Raw genomic sequence first — 17,866 nt, forward strand, 5'->3', positions numbered from 1 at the left:
AGCATTCCGCTCCCGCGGCGGCCCTTAAGTCAAAGACCAGTGCCCTAATTGAGTCTAGCCTTACCTGCGTATGTTCAAGGGTGAATAAAAAATTAAAGGCAATTGTTAAATTACACAGGATCTGGTTGCTGAACAGAGTATAATCCCTCTTCCATGTGAATAAAGAAGGAGCAAAATTTTGTTTAGAAAACAGTGTTTTTCTCAGCTGTGTGGACAGTAGAGTTCTTTATTATTATTTGTAAATTAGTGACTGTCTTTATATTAGGCAGTCCATGATTTGGGGAAGAGTGCAGGGTTTTTGGTTTTTTTTTTTTAAATGGATGATGCAAGCCAAAGGCTGTTTCTGGAGTAGTGCATGTATTACAGCGGAAAATTTTGATTGTTCTCAAAATATCTTCCTCCAGAGGGGTTCATGCCTTGATTCTATATGCTGTATATCACTCACAATTGGGCATGCAAATTTGGGTGATCTCACATCTGCGTGCAAACTAATGTGTTAATGAGTTGTTAACAATCAATAATGGGTGGTAATTAGCAATCATTATGATTTAAGTATGGATAAACTCTGCACCCTAATCTATAACATGCACCTCTAAATTTTATAGTGTGCAACTCAAAAGGAATGTGGCCATGGGATAGGCACATTGGGAGTGATTTTGTCACCATCAGATATTTATAATGATATATAGAAAAAGTTATTCAAACAATCAATAACTATAAAATAAAAAAGAATAAAAGACAAAGAAAAGAGAAATTAAATAGAACAACAAGATTTTTCCTTTTTATTATTTGAGGACCATATTGTTAGGACACTTTAGCACTTTCATTGTGGGGTGTAAGGTCTGAAGATGTTTCATGCTTGAGTACCCTGTTGGGTAACAACTGTTCGCTACTCTCATTACGGGAATGTCCCAATTCGAGAGCAGTGATTACTGAGGACCACTATTACCTGCATTATTATTTTTTCCTATTTGTTCCCATTTCTTTGATTTTGTAAGTATGAACTGCTTGGAAATAGATGCTGACAATCACTATTACTAAATGTCATGGGTTTATGACACCCCAGTGGTTCTAAATTAAATTATACAAGAAGTTTTTGCATTTGTGTTATAGGCATGGGTGGGTCAGGGGTGTTCCAAGAATTTAAGCATGATGTTATCTAATGGGGTCATTTATGCACCCAACCACTATTTGTTGCATGCTAACATTTACACCAGATTTCAGCAGGCGAAAGTGCTCATGTATGTTCAAAGGCATGCGATCTGCACTAAGCTAGTATTCTGCAAAGGACAATCTGCACATCTTCTTTGCAGAATGATGGCTTAGAGCAGATCTTCCCGGCACCTAACTTTGGGCACTGTTAACTGAATTCCCCCCTCAGTATCTAGAGTGAGGCTCTAAATTCTTGTAAGGGTAGTTTATCAGAGGTGGGGCACTCTTGAAAATGAGAAATTGTGAAATACTTTCATACATGTCTAGAGTCACTTGATGTGGAACCCCTAATATACTTTCATAATGGGCAACATCATTATCCCCATACAAATGGAAGACTTGATGGATGAGAATAGAATGGTACACTGCTTTAGAATTTTTCCTGGGGCGACTCTTTTCATCACAGTAAAGCATGACATTTTTACTGATGTATACATAGAAACTCATTAAAATCTGATTAAAATATCATAAAATAGAAGAGTTCTGGTAATAAAATGCATTGAACGACAATGAAATTTCTTTTGTCTTTGCATACAATGCATGCTAGCCCTAATTTTAATTGAGTTATTATTTTGTAAATGAGTGCATGTTGTTACCATGAACACAAGAGTTGATCGTGCTGGAAATGGCAATACGACTGAAGGAAACATAGACAGAGATATGGTTTGTTGCTACTAGCAGGTCATTTTGTGAGTGGGACGATAATAGCCATTGCTTTAGCTACATTATTATGAGCATGATTCACTAAGCCCTTTCCTACAAATAAATGGTTAAAAAGATCCAGTGAGTCAGACCCAAAATGTTTTATGAAATGATGATTTGCTAAATAGCCTGACAACTTGGCTGTTTAGATTGTAAGCTCTTTTGAGCAGGGACTGTTTTCTTCTTCTTTGTGACTCTGTGCAGCACTGCATGCATCTGGTAGCGCTATAGAAATAATTATTTTTGTAAATTTTATTATTTCTTTATAAATTTCATAATACAAATACAAGAATCCTCTTGTTACAGTAACAAAGAGAAGTAACACAGAAAGAAGATAAATAAATTGCATAATAATAGGTAAAAATCATTCAGAAAAAGAATTTTAAACAATACAAACTCAAACAATTTACAATATAATCCAAAAGTAATTAATCACTCTTTCTTAGATCGCAATCCACTGCCTAAGCTAAGGAGATCCCCAACAATAAATAATTTTAACAAAGAAAATGGCTTAACATCACTTTCTCCGGTGTAATCCTAAATACAGCTCTACATATGAATCAACTTTTTCTCATCCAGAAAACTACGAAGTTGCTCAGGCATAAAGTAAACATATTTAGTTCCTTGATATTTGACCAATCATTTACAAGGGTAACTAAGTAAAAAGTGGAAGTTTTGGCGGCAAAACAAGTTTTATTGTTAGATTACTGAGTGTGGATCCATTCATTAGAATTGTATTGGTTGAGGAATATAATTGGTTGTAATATAATAAAATATTTATTCATATAATGCAAAGCTTCTTCTTTTGCATTGTGATTAAAATTCAGATATTGTGGAAGCTTTTTATATATTTGTCCTGCAGTATATTAGTTGGTCTACTAATTAATTGTTGAGTCACTACCCTCTCCTGCAAAAACACGAGTAAACCCACCCATACCTTTCCTTCCTTCTCACTTATTTAAAATCTTCTGAGAAGGAAGAAAGAACCACTAAAAGACGGCTGACCCAAATTTACACCCACCTATCTGATGTTCTAGAAACCTTTTTACTAGATGCTTTAGGGCCTCTTTTGCGAAGCCTTTTAGAGCAGGCCACTGCAGTAACTTCCCCGAAGCCATAGGAATTTAAAGGGCTTCAGGACCATTGCCATGTGGCTTTGTAAAAAGAGGGGGGGGGGGGTTAGTTTGTTGACCTGTTGTGCCTTTACCCTTACTTTTCTTATTAGGAGCCATCTATACAAGCAGTCCCTGAGTTACAGACGCTTGACTTATGCACGACTCATACTTAAGAATGTGGTCACAGCTTCATTTGATTTGACTGAGCAGTATTTCCAGTGGCATAGACTCCTACATTTCTCCTACAGCAGATTCAGAAATGATGCATGGCCACATTAAGAACAGTGTGTGGTTGTGCATGCTGTATCTTAGAGGGAATACTGGTAGGGGCAGTTGGCCCTTTGTCAGCTGGGAGCATATACCTCACGCAAACATATCGACCCAACCATTTTCTGGTCAAATGTAGACGAAACTATCCAAGACTGCGACCCAAAAAACTTCATCTCCCACTGGAAAAATGTATCCACCAACACCCTTGATGATCTGGCACCCCTACAAACCAAAACCAGAACCAGCAGGAAATCAGACCAATGGTTTGATAATGAATTACTCCAACTCAAAAGACAGTGTAGAAGATTAGAAAGAAAATGGAGAAAAAAGAACCAAGATCAAACAAAAACCGACTGGAAAAAAATCAACAAACAATACAAAAATCTACTAAAAGATAAGAGGAAAAGCTACTATACTAATCTCATAGGCACGGAAACCCAAGATTCCAAAAAAATATTCCAAATCCTGAAAGAATTAACAGACACCAAACCATACACTACCACCACGAACACACCTCCACCATCACCCACCCTCTTAGCAGAACACTTCAAGAACAAAATCACCAACACCAGAGCCACACTCATCCTTAACCCATCCCATCAAAATCCAATCACAATCCACCCTACAGGAAAAGAGGCAATCGCAGCAGACAGAATTTGGACTCAATTCCCTAACATACAATGGTCAGAATTCAACAAATTCTACAAAAAATACAGCCATGCCTCCTGTGACCTCAACCATTGCCCCTCATATCTCCTTACCACCCCTAGTGTAAAATTCCGCACCATAACTCTACAATGGATCCAATTCACGCTCACAGAAGGCACATTCCCTGCTGACCTCAGCGAAATTGTCATCACCCCAATCCAAAAAGACCCAAAAGCACCACAAAACCTCCCATCTAACTTTAGACCTATAGCCTCAATTCCGCTATATGTCAAAATTATAGAAGGCCTAGTAGCCAAACTCCTCACCAATTACATAGAGGACCATAACCTACTCCACCCCATGCAATCAGGCTTCAGAACAAACTTCAGCACAGAGACACTACTAGGCTCCCTTATGGATACCGTCAGACAACAACTTAGTACAGGGAAAAAAATGCTACTCATACAACTGGACCTATCGGCGGCATTCGACCTAGTAGACCACAACATCCTTCTACAGATCTTAGATGCAATAGGCATCTCAGACAAAGTATACTCCTGGTTTGAAGGATTCCTAAAACTCAGAACCTACAGTGTAAAATCAAACAAAGAAAAGTCAGAATCCTGGTCAAACCCCTGCGGCGTACCACAAGGATCTCCACTATCCCCTACCCTCTTCAATCTCTACACTGCTTCTCTAGGAACGCATCTGGATAATCTAGGCATAACCTCCTATAGTTATGCGGATGACATCACCATCCTCGTCCCATACGATCATCCTAAACCTACCATGACAGACAAACTTCACCAAACACTTGAAGCAGTCACAACCTGGATGGAAAATCACAAACTTAAACTCAACCAAGACAAAACCAAATTCATTCTCCTAGAAAATGACAAGATCCAAACCACAACCATCCTAGACATAAACGCAACCAAATATCCCATCCAAACCACCATAAAACTACTAGGCATGACCATAGACAGATGCTGCACAATGCAACCGCAAATAAATAAAACAATTCAAAAATCATTCGCAATCATGAGAAACCTGAGACAAGTCCGAAAATTCTTTGAAAGAACACAATTCCAACTTATAGTACAATCCCTAATACTAGGTATATTGGACTACTGTAACATACTCTTCCTTCCATGTCCTGCAACCACGATAAGACAACTCCAAACAATCCAAAATACAGCTTTGAGACTCATCTACTCATTGAAAAAACATGACCACATCACTGAAGCCTTCATCAACTCACACTGGCTCCCAATCCAAGAAAGAATCCAATTCAAATTCTACTGCATATTATTTAAAACCCTACACGGAGACAGCCCATCATACCTGAACAATCGCCTCATCCAAGCACCCAGTACCAGACACAGAAAAACGCACTCCCCATTCATACCCCCCCAATCAAAGAAGTAAAAAGAACAAAACTACACGACGGCCTCCTAGCCACTCAAGCCGCAAGACTGGACAACCAGATCTCCAACCTTCTGATGACCACCCCAGACTATAGGACGTTCAGAAAAGAAATAAAAACCACACTTTTCAAGAAATTCCTGAAACAGCAATAACAACACGACCTCTAAATGCTCTTAAGATCTACAACTTACCTCTCTAGCTAATCATTGTAATTCTGTCTTTTTTAAATTAACCTTTTGTAATCCGCCTTGAACCGCAAGGTAATGGCGGAATAGAAATCCCTAATGTAATGTAATGTAATGTAATGTAATGCTGCCTGATTCGCGATTCAAATCGATTCACCGATTCACTTCGGGTGAATCGATTTGAGTCGATTTTGTAAAAAATTGAACTCACCAATTTGTCTGCCCCCTTGCTAGAGACCCATTCAGGCTTTCCCTCTGCCACCGGAATCTTTCCATCTAATGTAACTTCCGGTTTTGCGAAACCGGAAGTTACACCAGAAGCAAGGACTCCGGTGGCAGAGGGAAAGCCGAGTGGACCTCTGGGTGCAGAACGGCGGCAACAAGGTGATTTTTAACTGGTTGGATAGCAGCAGATGCCCGCGCCTCATCTTCCCGCATGCACACTCATGCTTCCCCACGGAACCTGGCAAACGCCCCCGATTCGCCACCTGCATGCACCGCTCTTGCTGCTGCTGCTGCTCAGTGGCACGCGCCTGCTCTTCCAAGTCCTGCCAGCGACTGGCCTTTCATCGGCCACATGACGGCCAGAGCCCCGCGCACCTGCGAGCACCGGGTGACATGGTGCCGCATGGGGGCTCCCGAGGAGTGGTGCGAGCGCATTGGAAGTGCTGCAGTGCGGAGACGCTTCTCACTCGGCTTTTGCAAGGCCCGCATCTTCTGCAGCTCACAGGAAAAGTGTTTGTCTGCTGTGTGAAGTGCCTGGAGCTCTTGGTAGGTGCCACAATACACGAGTGTTGCCCTCTGCCAGCCAAATACTGGTCTTTTGTGTTGGGAGTCAGAGCTGGGTGGAGAGGGGAGATGAACTTGGAGTTGGTGGACTGGAGGAGAGATGGGGGAGAAGATGGAGGGGGAAGATGGATGGACTTGGGGGACGGAGAGATGAACTTGGGGCAGAGGGGAGTTGGGGGAGGGAGAGGGGAAATGGGGGAGGGATAGAAGAAATAATGGATCTAAAAACAGGAGAGGGAGAGAGATAGTGGACAATGAGATTTAGGGAGGGAAGGAACAGAAAGGGAGAGAAGTTGTATACGGGAGGGGGGGAAGAGAAAGGGAGAGCTGGTGGAACCTGGGGTGGTGGGGAAGGAGGGAGAGATGCTGGATGAAAGGGTAGTTGAGAAAAGGTGGATCTGGGGATGGAGACGAAAAAAAGGAAAGATGCCAGACCTCCAAGGGAGGGAAGGGAAACAGAAGGGGAGGACAGAGATAGAAGATGGATGGTTAGCACGAAAAAAGAAAGAGATCCTGGCAAGTGAGTTATCAGAAGACAACCAGAGCCTGGGACCAACAAAAGATCTGAAAAATAACCAGACAAGAAAAGGTAGAAAAAATAATTTTATGTTCTGTTTTGTGATTACAATATGTCAGATTTGAAATGTGTATTCTCCCAGAGCTGGTGTTGGACCGCGAACGTGAGCTAGGATTTAACAGAGAGAGGAAAAGTCTTTTTTGTTTATTTTGTATGCACCACAGCGTCAGTGTGGGTAGGAGAGGTGCAAAGGAGGTGAAGAGGCTATATAATAAACCCACCAGGATGTTTGACAAAAAATACCCATTTGGGCAGGAAAATCGAATCGAATCGAAAAATCGATTCAATAGGCTGAATCGAATCAAAATATTTTTTCCTGAATCGGGCAGCACTAGTAAGTAGTAAGAATATTAAAATCTACAAGTTCTGAGTTACATACAAATCCAATTTAAGAACTGCTTTAAAAACGTAACTTGTTCTTAACCCGGGGACTGCCTGTAATCCAAACTCAAATTTATACAATTTAACTTCCCCACTGAATTATCCCAATTACTCTTTTAAATGAATCTTATGCACCTTTAATTAAACTTCCTCAAATCAGTCTATGAATCTTCCCTACCTATCTCAAATCCATCCTCAATCTCTGCCCCCTCCCCTGAATTCTATGTTCAGTATCCACTTCAGGCTCTTAGGTGCACCTTCTGGACCTTAATATGGCAGGCACTAGGACCAGAAAGCAAAGCTCTGCTCAGCACAGCTTATGAAACTGCAGGCCATCTCTCCTCAGTCAGCTCCAGCAGCTGTTCAGGACGAAAACGAAACTACACTCTGGAGTTTCACACAACAAATATCAAGTTGGTAATTATTCTGCCAACAACCGAGAGACCGGCAACACCTCATACTCGAACTACCGCTACAATTAAAGCAGCTGAGAGAGATTGCTGAAACCCGAGTGGCAACTGCACTCAAAGCCCGGTAAGACTGGCTGCTCACAATAGAGAGAGAAAAACCAAGGCGATAGTTTTTTCTCCCCACAGACTTTTCTTCCTATGGTGCTGCTGGCCCCAAATCCAAATGGAACTCACCTCCGTTTCCCGCGCAATTCCCTCACCTTCTTCTTACTCCTCCCCCTGTTAACATCCCATCCCATGCTCCCATGCTATATGGTGCATGGGCTCAGCCAAGTTATGAGCCCTTGCACCAATACCTCCAGGTTGAAGGAACATTTATATTTTCATAGGTTTTACTTTTTTTTTTTTTCCCGTAGCCTGACAATTTCTAATCAATTGAATATTGGTTTCAATAATTTTTTTTAAATCTATTTGGATGTTTCTGATGAAAGATACAATAGCAAATGGTGATAAATAAACATGTAGAGTGGACAAAGCCCAGCTCCATTCCCACTGCAGCTCCTTGTGACTCTGGTCAAGTCACCTAACCCTCCATTGCCCCAAGTTCAAAATAAGTACTTGCACATAAAATGTAAACTGCTTTAATTGTAACCACAGAAAGACAATATATCAAAGCCCATTCCCTTTCTTCCTATTTAAGCAAAAGGACTGTAGTTCTTTCTTATGGATCAATCACATTAGCGAATGTGGTCATGTACACTTATTTGAACAATATAAAGTACTATTACATAGGTTGCCAATTAGAGATTTGACCTAACTGCACACATAGTTCATACACTACATATACTATACAGTACAAATAGGAAGAAAGGGAATTAGTGTTGACATGTCTATACTCTGATATTCCAGTCATACACAAAACAGAAAAGCAATTCATACAGAGACTAACATCACATGCTAGAATGACAAAAATGTAGCTTATTTAGGAAAGAGCATTTTAAAACAAAGCTCCACCTTTTCTCATTCTCTTTCAAACTGACAAAAGGAACAGATGTGACTATTAAAAAAAAAAAAAAAAAAATACAACCCTCCACAAAACTTTATAGATGCTTTTCTTGGTCAAAGCCATTTTAGATAGTTTATACTTAAAAATAATACATTCATTACAGTAATAAACCTATAGATACTTAAATCTCATCTCCTACAAAAAGATGTTTTAAAAGCCTTCAATAGGCAGTTCTGGCTATTTTTGTACCTGCAGCCAAAAAATTTCATCATGTTTGGGTTGGGTTTTTTTTTTTTTTTGATTGCTAACAAGAAGCAAAAAAACAAAATAAGAACATGCTAATATTCAAAGTTATTTAACCAGCCAGGAATAACCGTTGGGTGATTAAATAACATTTTAGCGCCTAACTGCAGATATTCAGCGAGAGATAACCAGCTATCTCACACTGAATATCCATGGTTAGTGGCTAGTCATTAAGCAGCTATATTACACAACATACCAGCTTGGCGTGGCTGTTCAGCACCAAACCAGCTATGTTAGCAGCTAAAATAGGCTGCATAAATAGTAGGCCTATCTTTAACTGCTAAGACTTAACCGATTAGTGCTGAATGGGCAAAAATGAAACCAGATATTCAATGCCCTTACTGGAAATGACCTGATTATTGAATATCTGTGCTTAATGCTGGCAGCAAACAGCAATAGCGCTGCCTGCTACCAATTGAAAATCAGGCCCGTGAGTTTTTAAATCCTTTTCTTAAACTGGGACCATGGACAGGGTACACATTACATCTACAGAAAAGAAAAAAGGTGATATTACATTACATTAGTGACTTATATTCCGCCTTTACCTTGCAGTTCTAAGCGGATTACAGTGTAAGACAGCTGGACATATCCAGGAAGTTACAATTCAGGGGATGTATACAGATCAGGCGTAGAATAGAGGGGGATAGCTGGGGTTTTCTAGGAAGTTATAATTGGATGATGCTTACATAATAGATGCCGGAAATTACAGTTTAGGAGAAGGGTTTAGGCTTGGTTGCTTGTTAGTTTCGGTTGGGAGGTTGTATAGTTTTTTTGAAAAGTAGGGTTTTGATTTCCTTTCGGAATGATTTAAAGTCGATAGTTGTTGACAGCAAATTGGAGATTAAGGGGTCCAGTTTCGCTGCCTGCGTTGCTAGGAGGCCGTCATATATGATGGGAGTGGATGAATATACAGAGATAGCAAAAATAATTTTTGTCAAGCAGTTAACACTATTCTCCTGGTGGAATTCTGTGCAAAAAAGTTTCAAAATTTTGTGCACAAAATTAATAAATTTTGTAAAATTCTGCAAGTTTGTCAAAATGTAAACAATATTTTTGCTAATTGTTATCCATATTCCATTTAAAACATTTAAAATAAAATGTTTTTCTTCTACCTTTGTTTTGTGGATGTTTTATTTTTCCATCATGTTGATTTCCAGTTTCTTTTTCTGCTTTCCTGTCATCTGCTAATTCTCCTTCAAGTGGCTGCTATCCATTTGTCTTTTCTACTCTCTCTTATCTGTTTCCTCACTGCACCTGCTTCAGACATATTGATCATTCCTGTTTAGCTCGTTTCTGCCTCTTTCCTACCCTTCTCTTTTTTTCACTTTTCAGCTACTGTATTTTTCACTCTATAAGGCCTAGTGTAGAGGAAAAAAAAACAAGATGAAAAAAATTCTGAACCAATTGGTGTACCCTGTCCCATCACCTTGCAATGTACCCTGTCCCCTCTCTGGTGGTCTAGTGGTAGGCTGGGACAGAGTACAGGGCACAGGGCAGGTCTAGTGGTAGGCATAGGCAGCTCCCCCCCCTAGTGGTAGGCATAGGCATAGACAGCCCCCCCCCCCAGTGGTAGGCAGGTCTAGTGGTAGGCATAGGCAGCTAGGTAGCCCCCCCCCCGGTACCTTTTTTAATTCTCTCTGTCCAGTGCTGTATCGGCAGGAACTTTCTGCACTCCAGCTCCTGCCCCTCCATCGCTGGACAGCTGCCTCCTCCTCTTGTGGCAGAGAGGCACATAAGGCAGGCATGAGCTTTTCACACTCCTGCCTGGTCAAGTGCCGCTCCTTGAATAGCTGCCGTCAATTCTCGCAATTCGCTGTATAAAGCTTGGAAGCTGTTTTGCGATGGAGCTGGTCCTCCAGGACGTGGTCTATATAAGCCTCTCTCTCTGTTATCAACAATCTCCTTCCACTTGCAGCACATTGCTCCTGACGTTCCTTCTTTGGTGCACTGGATTGATGTGCCCTCTGCTCTCCATCTCCCATTTTCCTTCAGAGGCAGGATTAGTCTCTCCGTTGGTATAGAACTTCTTCGCCAGATTTTAATGAGTAAATATTCCTCTGGTCCATTGATAACATTTTTCGTTTGAATGTCGCACTTCTCCATACCATCATCATTCATGGTTAGCTGGCCGCTCCTTTATCTGCTCCCATCCAGAAGACACCATCCAAAGCTGGCCAGGTGCTGTGGGTAAAGTCCAAAAAATCAGTCTATTAAGTCCAAGTAGTGTGGTCTATGAAAGTTAATTGCTCTCAAGTCCCCATGTTGAGCGTCATATATGTAAGCTCCTTTGCTTATCCGTCTGCTGTGAAGAAGGGTCACACAAAGTATTTATTTGTAGTAGTGCCGCGAGTCGGGACCAATGCTAGGCTGGTAGGTTGTTGCAGGCACCTCCATACAGTCCCTTGCTCCTCCAAATAATACAGACCACATCAAAAGATGATGAACCGAACTTCCAACATCATACTTCTCAACAGGTAAATGAGACGGCTCTCAGAACTAGCTTAGTTGTAGCACTTTTAACCTATTAACAAAGTCTGTATTGTCATCAGTTGTTTCAGTTAATAGATCTCCTTGAAAAGGTTGGACCTTGATCTGATAGTGGAGATAGGTTTTTTTATCTTAACTTCCTGCCCAGAGCCAGGGCTTAAGACTCTTCTGAAGTGATATCGCATTTCTGAGACCACCTTCTAGGAAGTCACAAGAACTGGCTTGGCTTCTCACATTAGTTTATGACTGCTGGAAACCAAAGGCAGTTTGAATTCAAAGGTGCCTAACTTCATCTTCCCAGGTGCAGGAAGTTTACATTACGTTTAGGAGTTACAACAACTACAGTATACAATGAGGTAGTTGCCAGAGATAGGAGATGTAGTAATCATTTAATAGAGGGGAATATTCAGCTGTCATTAGAATTACAATACACTTCTCCCTCCGTATTTGCGGGGGATGCGGGCGGACCATAGGCGTGAATACAGAAAAACCGCAAATAACTTTTTAAATGTTATTAACAGTTTTTAGAAAAAGCCTTCTGTTTTTATTATTGGAACCAAGAACAACTTTTCTACAGCGATTTCAGGGCAGGAAAGCAAGCAGTGATTTCAGGGCAGGCAACTAGCGATTCCTGGGCAGGCCTTTCTCTCTATGGATGCTGGGAAGCAGAGTTTTTCTCAGTGCACACTGGGAAGTGTGGATGCAGCAAATTTGTAGGAGAAAGCATGGTAGCAGCGATTTTCAGAGTGAATGGTAAGCGATACACTTTTTTATCTGTACAATAAAAGGAAAAAGAACTTTAATGATGATGTAATATTTGGAGGTGGGGTCAGCTTCCGAAAAATCTCAAATAAGCGAATCTGCAGATACGGAAACCGCGGATACAGAGGGAGAAGTGTACAGCAGTTTGACTTTGAAGTACAATACAGTAGAGTTAAATATAAGTACATTGGTGTAACTGTTATGTAGAGTTTAGAGAGGGAACTCTGATAATTTTAAACTGCAAATTCAAAGCTTCTAAATTTCTACACCATTTACTTGGAGGATATATACACTACTACTTACCCCCAGTGCAAAATATTCACCCAGGGCTTCATAACTATAGCTTCTGCACTTATGTTTATAAATTCTAAATTTAGGTGCTTATTTCCCAGCTAATTAGGAGTTCTTTGAAGGGACAAAAATGAAGTTTATTGGTGGGCTTTTTTTTTGCCATAGTTATTGCTGGGGCCTTTTTCTAGTGGAATAGAGTATGTATGTTTTTGTCACAGGAGGAGTCAGAACAGAAAAGCATGAAAACTACCCCCCCCCTTTAAAAAAAAAAAAAAATAACTAAGCTGTGGTAGATGTTTCTATTGTGGCTCGGAGTGCTAAATGCTTGGAAGCTGTTTTGCAATGTAGCTAGGAATTCTATGAGCATTGGAGCAGTGTTGAAGCATTTAGCACTCCGGGCTATGGTAAAAACCTCTATCATGGTTTAATAAAATGAGGGTAAGTGAGGATACAAGATTAGTCAGAGGAGAGAAAGTACTAGGGGGGACTGGTATTTTTCTAGTGTTTTCCTAATAAGTTTTTATTTCAATATTTCTGCAGCATGTATATTTTATCAATGTTTATCAGTAAGACCTAAATTCAGAAGACCTAATCATAACCATGCTCAGTTTGTGAGGGTTTATAGAGGACAAATCTTTGTTCAAAAACTTCCAGGTCATATCTCAGGGCAAATAGCAGAGAAGGAAAAAGAAAAGGTTTTTGAGCTCTCTTCTTAGCCTCATGTGCTTAAGTGCTTCATTTTGAAGCAGGTCACTGCCAGACTGTGGATGCTGTGTCACTGGTTTTGGTTAGAGGCCAGCTCTTTTCAGTACTTGATTGATGACATCTCTTTCTTGATGTATGGCTTAAAACTGTCTTTGTGTGTGTAGCAGGCTGCCAAAATGTGCTTTCCTTTGAGGTTTAGGAAGAACATTTTGGGCTTCTGAAAATGTACCAGTCAAATATGAATAAGAGGTCCCAATAAAGTCACCCAATAGAACTGAATGGAAGTACAGTGGAACCTTGGTTTAAGAGCATAATTCGTTCCAGAAGCATGCTCGTAAACCAAATTACTAGTATATCAAAGTGAGTTTCCCCATAGGAAGTAAGGGAAACTCGCTTGATATGTTCCCACCCACCCCCACCCCCCAAGGCCAGCGGCATCGCTCCCCCACGCTTGCAAATGCCCCCCCCCCACGTGAACCGGCACCCCCGCCTGAACAGCATACAGTTTTACCCCCCATCTGGCACTGGCACACAGCCCACAGGACGTGCCGGTGCCGGTGAAAGAAGTTCCTGTCTCTTGCCTGGGCCTTGAGCATCATGCTCTAGGCCTTCTGGTTCTCGCTCTCTCCAATACTGTACCGATACAAGATACTGTAAAGATTGAAATTACTGCATAGAATAAATATTAATTTTTTCCCTTTTGTTCATACACGTCCAGGGTGGGCGTGGGAATATTTTATGATTTTTTTTGCTTATGAATAACTGTTGGCTATAAGGGAGGGGGGATATTTAATGCGAGTTAGAATTTGATGATATATTAAGTGCTGTTAAAGTATAAATGATTGTATTATATGTTACACTTATTGTGAGCTTTAAAAATGAATAAAGATTAATAATAATAATAAAATAATAAAATAAATAAATAAATGTCTAAAATATCAATGAGGTAAAAAAGGCAAATGGGCATCTATGTGGGAGCACATGAATGTCCATGTTATAAAATGGCAACACAGACGTATATATGCAGAAACAAACATCATTGTGATCCATTTTAGAAACATGAATGTATATTTTTCCTCAAGCTGTCATAGAGCCTAGTATCCCTTGCTAGTGTCACTTTCTGGAATGACATCAATGAGGAGAGATTAAGAGGGTGACCTCCCTTAATGCCTCCAGTGGAGTCTGCTCAATCATAGACATCCATTCCCCTTCTGAAATGGGGAATAGATGTTTATATTTTGGGTTCACCCTAGATCTACTTCATAGTAACATAGTAACATAGTAACATAGTAGATGACGGCAGATAAAGACCCGAATGGTCCATCCAGTCTGCCCAACCTGATTCAATTTAAAATTTTTTTTTTTTTTTTTTTTCTTCTTAGCTATTTCTGGGCGAGAATCCAAAGCTTTACCCGGTACTGTGCTTGGGTTCCAACTGCCGAAATCTCTGTTAAGACTTACTCCAGCCCATCTACACCCTCCCAGCCATTGAAGCCCTCCCCTGCCCATCCTCCTCCAAACGGCCATACACAGACACAGACCGTACAAGTCTGCCCAGTAACTGGCCTAGTTCAATCTTTAATATTATTTTCTGATTCTAAATCTTCTGTGTTCATCCCACGCTTCTTTGAACTCAGTCACAGTTTTACTCTCCACCACCTCTCTCGGGAGCGCATTCCAGGCATCCACCACCCTCTCCGTAAAGTAGAATTTCCTAACATAGCCCCTGAATCTACCACCCCTCAACCTCAAATTATGTCCTCTGGTTTTACCATTTTCCTTTCTCTGGAAAAGATTTTGTTCTACGTTAATACCCTTTAAGTATTTGAACGTCTGAATCATATCTCCCCTGTCTCTCCTTTTCTCTAGGGTATACATATTCAGGGCTTCCAGTCTCTCCTCATATGTCTTCTGGTGCAAGCCTCCTATCATTTTCGTCGCCCTCCTCTGGACCGCCTCAAGTCTTCTTACGTCTTTCGCCAGATACGGTCTCCAAAACTGAACACAATACTCCAAGTGGGGCCTCACCAATGACCTGTACAGGGGCATCAACACCTTCTTTCTTCTACTGACTACGCCTCTCTTTATACAGCCCAGAATCCTTCTGGCAGCAGCCACTGCCTTGTCACACTGTTTTTTCGCCTTTAGATCTTCGGACACTATCACCCCAAGGTCCCTCTCCCCGTCCGTGCATATCAGCTTCTCTCCTCCCAGCATATACGGTTCCTTCCTATTATTAATCCCCAAATGCATTACTCTGCATTTCTTTGCATTGAATTTTAGTTGCCAGGCATTAGACCATTCCTCTAACTTTTGCAGATCCTTTTTCATATTTTCCACTCCCTCTTCGGTGTCTACTCTGTTACAAATCTTGGTATCATCTGCAAAAAGGCACACTTTTCCTTCTAACCCTTCAGCAATGTCACTTACATACATATTGAACAGGATTGGCCCCAGCACCGAACCCTGAGGGACTCCACTAGTCACCTTTCCTTCCTTCGAGCGACTTCCATTAACCACCACCCTCTGGCGTCTGTCCGACAGCCAGTTTCTGACCCAGTTCACCACTTTGGGTCCTAACTTCAGCCCTTCAAGTTTGTTCAACAGCCTCCTATGAGGAACTGTATCAAAGGCTTTGCTGAAATCCAAATAAATTACATCTAGCATATGTCCTCGATCCAGCTCTCTGGTCACCCAATCAAAAAATTCAATCAGGTTCGTTTGGCACGATTTACCTTTTGTAAAGCCATGTTGCCTCGGATCCTGTAACCCATTAGATTCAAGGAAATACACTATCCTTTCTTTCAGCAACACTTCCATTATTTTTCCAACAACTGAAGTGAGGCTCACCGGCCTGTAGTTTCCTGCTTCATCCCTGTGACCACTTTTATGAATAGGGACCACATCCGCTCTCCTCCATCTTCAGTCAGGCTTTCACCCGCAGCATTCCATGGAAACTGCTCTTACTAAAGTTTCCAATGGCCTGATCTTGGGCAGATCCAAAGGTCTCTATCCTCATCTTTCTTGATCTGTCTGCCGCCTTTGATAATGTTGATCATCGCCTACTCCTTGATATGCTGTCCTTGTTGGGATTTCAGGGTTCTGTCCTCTCTTGGTTTTCTTCCTATTTCTCCCATCGCACATTCAGTGTATGCAATGGTGGTTCCTCCTCCACTGCCTTCCCACTATCAATTGGTGTACCTCAAGGCTCTGTCCTGGGACCACTCCTTTTCTCAATCTACACTTTCTCACTTGGAGCGTTGATCTCCTCCCACAGCTTCCACTATCACCTCTACATGCTGACGTCTCCCAGATCTGCTTCTCTGCGCCAAATGTCTCTGTTGAAACCCAGACCAGAGTCTCAGCCTGCCTATCCGACATTGCCACCTGGATGTCTCACTGCCATCTAAAACTGAATATGGCTAAAACAGAGCAGCTCATGTTCCTGCATAAACCCACTACTCCGCTTCCCTTGTTCTCTGTCTCTGTGGACAACACTCTCATCCTTCCTATTTTGTCTGCTCATAATATCGGGGTCTTCTTTGACTCTTCTCTTTCCTTCACCACCCAGATACAACATATCGCTAAAACCTACTGCTTCTTCCTCTACAATATTACCAAAATCCGACCCTTCCTTTCTGAGCAAACTACCAAAACACTTATACACGCTCTCATCACCTCACTCTTAGATTATTGCAACTCGCTACTCTCAGGCCTAATGCTTAGCCATCTTGCTCCTCTCCAATCCAGTGGAATAGTAAGGTGTCAAGTCAGTGGTGGCGCTGGCACCTCTCTGCCCCACCCTGCCCCACTACGCCACCCTCGTGTCATCCCTTCCCCCACCCTGTACCTCCATATTATCTTCGCTAGCGCGAGCAACTTCTACCCGTTGCTCGCACCAGCCTGGTTCCCCTCTGAATCACTTCTGAGTCATGGGGCCAGGAAGTGACATCAGAGGGAAATCCAATGCTGGCGCGAGGATCATGCTTGCAGAAGCCACTTGTGCTGGCAAAGATTAAAAGGTACGGGGGGGGGAAGGAGAGCACAAGTATGGAATGGGGAGTGGGAAGGAGCGGGAGTGCATGGAAGGAGTGGAGGCATGGGGGCACAGGGGGGGGCACCACTGTCCTGGGCGCCTCCTACCCTTACTACGCCACTGCTCCAATCTGTCCAGAATTTGGCTGCACAATTTATATTCTGGGAGAACCGCTATACTCGCGCTACCCCTCTCCTAAAGTCACTTCATTGGTTTCCCATCTGTTTCCAAATACAATTCAAACTCCTCTTACTGACCTACAAATGCACTCACTCAGCTACCCCTCACTATCTCTCTTCACTTAACTCCCCCTATGGTCCTCCTATGAGCTCCGTTCATCTGTTAAGTCCCTTCTTTCTGTGCCCTTCTCTTCGGCTGCCCAGTTAAAAGCCCTCCTCTTTGAGAGTGCTTTCAATTCCTAACTCCTCTCACCTTGGGTTCTGCATCCCCAACCCTGTATGTCATGTCTGTCTGTCCAAGTTAGATTGTAAGCTCTTCAGAGCAGGGACCATCTATAAATGTCAAAATGTATAGTGCTGCATACGCCTTTCAGCGCTAT

General features: G+C 41.8%; 1 protein-coding gene across 11 annotated transcripts in view; it reads left to right on the plus strand.

The window, feature by feature from the left end:
• The first annotated feature begins 7,618 nt into the window (after positions 1-7,618).
• The window catches only part of NRCAM (neuronal cell adhesion molecule), a 391,220-nt gene continuing 380,972 nt past the window's right edge, over positions 7,619-17,866 (plus strand). For all 11 annotated transcript variants that reach the window (XR_004540624.1, XM_033958216.1, XM_033958225.1 and 8 more), the window contains exon 1: positions 7,619-7,841. The gene's annotated coding sequence lies outside the window, so the exon portion shown is untranslated. The remainder of the gene's footprint in view (positions 7,842-17,866) is intronic.

This window comes from Geotrypetes seraphini, chromosome 9 (genome assembly GCF_902459505.1).
Source record: "Geotrypetes seraphini chromosome 9, aGeoSer1.1, whole genome shotgun sequence".
NCBI lineage: Eukaryota > Metazoa > Chordata > Amphibia > Gymnophiona > Dermophiidae > Geotrypetes > Geotrypetes seraphini.